At 43.5% G+C, this 7,028-nt stretch overlaps 1 pseudogene; it reads right to left on the reverse strand.

Moving 5' to 3' along the window:
• Positions 1–1,190: 1,190 nt before the first annotated feature.
• Positions 1,191–6,080, reverse strand: LOC149203003 (nuclear intron maturase 2, mitochondrial pseudogene; annotated as a pseudogene).
• Positions 6,081–7,028: the final 948 nt, after the last annotated feature.

Raw genomic sequence — 7,028 nt, forward strand, 5'->3', positions numbered from 1 at the left:
TCGATCTTTGAGTTTTGGGCAATTCAGGTTCTCAGGAAAGCTAGCCAGTGATGACCTCCACGTTCTCAGGAAAGCTAACCAGTGGTGACCTCCACCTTCGATCAACTTTAACAGGAAAAATGGCAGGCTATCATCTACCAGCTTTAACAGGAAAAATAACAACAGACATACATCTGGATCATCGTTGTGGACAAGTGGTCCGAGCATAAACCCGTGTGGTGTACATGTGAAAGTATGCAGGCATGGTTACCATCTGTCGAAAATATCTAATATCATTGTGTTAAATGTGGCACTTTGATTTATATTTATTAATAACAATTTTTTATTTTTATTTTTAATTTAAATACTTTTACTGAGTTTACGACGGCTAGCTTTGGAATTATGTCTTTCGAGGTATCGGGTTAATTATAATGGATGTTAGGGCTTTCTATCTGCCTCTTCAAGGGGTCAGTATGAAGCAATGTGAGTACTGGAAACAAATTAGCTTGAAGCAGTTAGCAGATTCTACAAGGTGTATATTTGTGTCACGTGACGACATCCATGATTAAGAAAAGATGAAATGACAACAATGAAGACTGCTTTAAAGACTTGCCATATGAATATAAGAACAGTGTTTACAGTAACCTCCATTTGCAATTAGTAATCATATCCCTATATACTGTGGAATTGCAGTCTACGCTGTTCTTTCTTCGCCCGTTGCCCTTCTTGCATGCAACTTACTGAGCTTCAATGTCCAACATACAGTAAGATAAATTATATAAGAGATGTCCCAAAGGAAATGGCAAAAGAGAAAGCATAAATATAAAAATTGTGCGGTAGCAGAAAACTGCAGTTTGGTGTTGATGTTAAACATGAGTACTTTCTTTTGGTGCCATCTCAAAAACAGAATGAAGTTGATTGTAAATTCAGTGAAAGTAAGAAAAGTGTCCTTTGCTTTCAAGAAGTCAGGTCCATAGCAAGACATAGAATCTCTCAATAGAGTCTCAAGCAGAGGTAAAGAATTTAGTGCTGATATTTCTGCAATTCTGCTTGTTTTCAGCAAGGGCAGCCCAATAATTTCCTTCTATTTTCATTAGCCATAGGTTAGGAGATTGGAACCTACTGTGTTCAATCAAAATCATTTCGAGTAGCTACAATGCATTACATAATTCTTGGTGGTAGTGCATGCATTTTTAAAGACGGAATCACCTTTAACTTTTATTAGATATACAACCATCTTCATCATTTCGGTCATTCTCTGTAGACTGACCTATGTATTTTTGCTGCTTGGACTGTGTTTCAGGAGTTGGCGTGCAATCTGTAAATACTCCATGCATTTTGAAGTTCCACACCAACATTTACATGTAATCCTGTGGCGTAATTAGCCCTTGTTGCTTCAGTAAGGCCCGCTGTTCCTTAAAAGTTTTCGGGGTGAGCACTTTTATATATTCCTGTAAAACTCTCTCGTGTTCTGGCATCCAGTTAGTTGGAAAGGGCGTATAGTCGGTTGTGGGCACCAAAGAGGAGAGAGTAAAATTAATGCCATGAATGGCATCAATTAGTCCCATTCTTAAAAGCTCGTTGTATTCTGGCAACTCACCCTCCCTCTCTTTTAATGGGCGACTTAGATTGCGTGAGGCGGCCTTGTAAACCTTGGCTCTAGAACGGAGCTTGTACTTTGCAGCATAGAGCTTTGCAAGAGAACCACGAATAATGTAGGAGCAAAATCTAGTTACTTTCTTCCGGTTGTCTGCATATCTGAACCATTTTGCCATGGTTTCAAGAAACTTGTTCATTTGTAAATTGTTGTGTGCTTGAGTTGCAAAATACATGCGAGAACATGGCTGGGGATCAGGATCGCTGTCACCCTTGACAAATTTTAGTTTTCGGAATTGACTAATGCACCATTCCAAGCTGGCAGTGACAGAAAGCAGAGTACCCACACCTTTTCTACTGACAATCTCACCACCCGATCCAGTGTATCTCAAAGTTGGATATATCACACGCCGGAAAATAATATGATCAAGGAACAAGACTCCTCTTGAGACATGCTCTATTGGCAAGCCATCTTTGTCAAGCTTCAACCCATACTTCTCTTCACGATATTCCATTAGTTTTCTCTGAATGTAAACAGCACCTCCCCGAGGACCTCTCACCCCAACCAAGATGTGCCCACCATAACATATATAGTCCATTTTCCTGGTTTTCTCTCGACCACTGGTGGGAACGAATTCTGGCCAGGAAGGGTTGTAGCTCCTTCTGTTCAAGCTGCAACTGCCTCATAGGGGCAGGGGATACTACTACAGCTACATATACTGCTACACTACCTTTCACTTTATGACTTGAAGAGACTTAAGGGAAGTTAGTGGTGGGAATGATTTGGTGGGTTATTGGGTGAGTGGCCCCCCCGTCCCAGAGGTGTGGGATATAGCAGAATTTCTTTTCTATTAACCATTTGTGGAAATCCCAAGAGTACATGCACTAGATTGAGTGACTACGCCAACATTTTCAAATTACCAATGTCAATGCTGCTGTCACCTGCATGGCATGGGAATGGTGGTGTTTCTTTTCTTCAAGCCCGCTCATGGCAGGGACTTGCTGCCATGCAACTTTTCTTGTTTAAGAAATGGATTCGAAGCTGCAGGCCATCGCATTAATGAATTATCTCAATATGGGGGCGGCGGCGACGGCCAGTCTCCCACGGGTGGGCAACAAAATCCGAAACACTCTTGCAGCAGGCAGCAGCGGCACAGCATATATAGACTGCAATATCATAGACTCACATGAATACGTATCATGAAAATAAAGCCGTGAATAGCTCCATAAAAACCCTTATAACGAATACAACTAGATCCGTTGAGATATGAAAATATCAAAAGCATGAATAATCAGTGCAGAGGAAAAGGTTGAAGCAAGTGCAGCGGTTTTGATTAATACCATTGTTGAACGCAACCGAAGAAGCCTCCATCTCCGGGAGGTCCAGGGGAAGGACCCCAACCACCAGTGTCATGCCCCTACACCTGCGATAGTCTTCCAACCGCTTATAGCGAGGTGCGGCACCACCGAACGCTTTCTTTTTAACAATACTAACATTCGTGGACTACGCCTACTCCAACATTAACATACTTAGTTTGTGTTTCACAACCAAGTAAAAGCATTATCCTTTATACTTTAATGAAGCCCATACTCATTCATTATCCATATGCAATTAACCGAGAACAACAATTGCAAACAAGTATAAAGGGAGGGGAAACTCCCGAACAGTCTGCCCAACAATTTTATTATATCAAGAATATCAGATTTTACAACAAGTGTGTCTTGGCTGAACCAAGTCTCACACTTAACCGATTTTACAATGTAAGCAACCTGCTTTACAATTATGTGCACCCTTGCTGAAGAAGAAGTGCTCACCCGAGCCACTCAACCTTCCTACCAAGTCCTGCACACATATCTCGAACCCCGGCACACTTGCCACACTTCAACCGTCATAAGAATACCCAAATCTGCACTCATATAACCCACACATGAGGTATGCGCAGTCCTTATACCTCTTGCGCAGATTTACCTCTTACTCCTATGCGTAGAAGTGATGAACGTGTGATTCAATGGCATACAAATGAGTCTCATGCTCTTTACTTATACCAATCCATGCGTGTGTTTTTAAGGGGGGTGCGCAGCCCCATGGCCGACCCCCACAAGCCCATTAACAAGCCCATGTAACTCTATTTACACGTCGGCTTCCATATATTTTGTATTGCGTATAAATGTGCTTGCTCACACTTAGTCGCATTAAGTGTTGCACATGTATTGTCACTTTTAACGTCGCACTTTCACTGTAGCTCATCGCAAACCCGTCGCACCGCCGTTTGTCGCGCGCCCGTCGTTCGCCAGCGCCCGGTGTCCGTCGCACAATCGCCCGGAGGTGTTACATTCTCCTCCACCTGAAATCGTTGTCGTCCTCGACAACATATCATCCTAGTAGCCATCCACCAAGATCATCATGTCAAGGCATACACCTCCACAGTATGCTCTCCATCAGATATCTTCTTGATCCATATTTCATCATGTGAACCTCTGTCATGATACTCCAGCATAATGCCAACACATCTCTGTACACTTCCGGACCTCATGTCTGAACTAGTTGGGTAGCTAATCCAACCATACGCTCAATCCATGAGAGTGAACATCCTCATGTCACCATCAGTTGTTTCTCAAACATCTGCCACATCCTTGACTTATCAAGAATCTATCTCCACAATCCATGCTCAGGTCCATGGAACTCCATCCATCTCATCTGCAACATGTCATCATCAATCATACCTGCTCCATATGCTTGAGGGCTCACTGTCATGAGCAGCTAACAATGAGCCCATCTTCTTACTCATCTAAGAAGATGTAGAGGGAGTAGAGCCTGAAGGCTCTCCCTCACTAATCAACTCGATCCACCTATCAGGATCCTCAATCTCCATCCTTTGTAGATAAGCAACCCGGTCTTCCTTCTGGACTTCCGGTCTCACATATACCTCATCATCATCATCCTCCACCAACTCTAGCCTTCTTGTCAAATCCAAGATGCTATCTGAGAGTGATCTAATGACCAATGACTGCTCCGCAAGCTTTGCCTCAACAGTGGACAACCGCTTGTTCACCTTCTCCTTATCTTCCATTTGCATTGCTCCTACTTTACAATCAGGTCTCGTTGCACCAATGGTAGGCACACCAATGGGTACATCTTCCCTTCCATCATAAATGTAGAGCTTCTTCAAATGTGGTACAATCATAGCATCGAATTGTTTCATAAACTCCATCCCCAATACAGCTTCGTAGTCATCAATCCGCACTATAGTGAAGTCCACCTTTCCGGTCCATTCACCAAGTGTAGTGTCCACCTTCTTAGCTATACCAAGAATGTCCATAGGAGGAGAATTCACTGTCTTCATTTGTGCCTTTGCCGGTACAAACTTCAGCCCAATTCTTCTTGCAGTATCTTCTCCCATGAAGTTGTGAGAAGCCCCACTATCCACCATAGTGAGTACACTAGTACCTCCAACCTTCATTCGAACATACTCTAACTTGTTTCTTTCTGGGTCTCTCTTAGAGACTACTTCTGTAGTAGCAGAAGCACCAAGTATCTGCATCATCCCCACAGAAGCATCATCATTCTTTTCCTCGGATTGTGCCACAGCAGCCACCTTCGGTTTAGAGGGACAATTCTTCACCATGTGTGGTCCTGCACATATCCAACACTTCAAAGGCTTCTTTGTCTTCGAACCATCATCTGCTTTCGAAGCACCATCATCCTTCTTCTCTTTTGGCTTTTCAGACTTCTTCTTCTTGTCATCAGAAGTCTCATCAAAGTGATCCACCAACCTATCAACCGCAACAAAAGCTTCTTCAAGTGTTCTAATCTTCTGCCTCCTTACCTCATTGCGTGCCCAAGGCTTCAATCCCATAATGAAGTTGAACACCTTGTCTTTCTCCGCCATGTCAGGGAGTTCCAAAGCTGCACTTGAATACTCTCGCTGATATTCTTGTAGGCTTCCGGTTTGCTTTATGTATTTGATCTTTGTCCTTGCTTCCCATGTATCGTCTTGAGGACTAAAGTGGGTCTGCAAAGCCTTCTTCAAGTCACTCCACGAAGTGATGTCATCAGCACTGCCATTGACAATCTGATCCACCCTCCTTCGCCACCACATCTTAGCATCCTTTGTTAGGAATTGAGTAGCCACCTTGACTTGTGTTTCACCATCAACCAGGTTCAACCGCTCCAAGTACTGCTCCATGTCCCACAAGAAGTTGCCAAGAGTTTTTGCCTTCCTTGTACCATCATAAGACTCCGGTTCTTTGACCTTCATATGAGGCACTCCTCCACCTGAGTTATGCCCCACGGCCTTCTTCACAACCGCAAGCTCATTCTTTGTATCTTCAAGAGTCTTCTTCAAGTTCACGATCTCTGCAAGACCTTGATCCCTTGATTCCTCAACCTCTTTGACCCTTAGTTCAAGTTGTGCACACCTAAGATCAGTGTACTCATACTGTGTCTTGAGCTCATCGTTTTGTGTTCGGAGTTCATCGAGTTCTTCTTTCAAAGAAATCTCCATACTCTCTATCTTTTCCACCACCTTTTCAATGAACCCAATAGTAGTATCCTTGTCATCATGACTAGACCCAGCCTAAGACCCAGCTGCCATCTCGACCAGCTTCTTCTTCCTTTGTGATCTAGTCTCGACCATTCAACAAATCCACCGAGTATCCTGCAACCTGAACCAACCCTTGTTTCACTTCGTGTGAAACGGTTTCCTTCACCTGCAAGTACCCTTATCACTGCCACGAGCAACCTTTTCTCACCAGCTTTGACCGAGCTTTGATACCAACTGTCACGCCCCTACACCTGCGGTAGTCTTCCAACCGCTTGTAGCGAGGTGCGGCACCACCGAACGCTTTCTTTTTAACAATACTAACATTCGTGGACTACACCTACTCCAACATTAACATACTTAGTTTGTGTTTCGCAACCAAGTAAAAGCATTATCCTTTATACTTTAATGAAGCCCATACTCATTCATTATCCATATGCAATTAACCGAGAACAACAATTGCAAACAAGTATAAAGGGAGGGGCAACTCCCGAACAGTCTGCCCAACAATTTTATTATATCAAGAATATCAGATTTTACAACAAGTGTGTCTTGGCTGAACCAAGTCTCACACTTAACCGATTTTACAATGCAAGCAACCTGCTTTACAATTATGTGCACCCTTGCTCAAGAAGAAGTGCTCACCCGAGCCACTCAACCTTCCTACCAAGTCCTACACACATATCTCGAACCCCGGCACGCTTGCCACACTTCAACCGTCATAAGAATACCCAAATCTGCACTCATATAACCCACGCATGAGGTATGCGCAGTCCTTATACCTCTTGCGCAGATTTACCTCTTACTCCTATGCGTAGAAGTGATGAACGTGTGATTCGATGGCTTACAAATGAGCTTCATGCTCTTTACTTATACCAATCCATGCGTGTTTTTAAGGGGGGGTGCGCAGCC

Source organism: Pinus tabuliformis, chromosome 2_1 (genome assembly GCF_031772625.1).
Source record: "Pinus tabuliformis cultivar Carrire ecotype Pingquan chromosome 2_1, CPIR1, whole genome shotgun sequence".
Lineage (NCBI taxonomy): Eukaryota > Viridiplantae > Streptophyta > Pinopsida > Pinales > Pinaceae > Pinus > Pinus tabuliformis.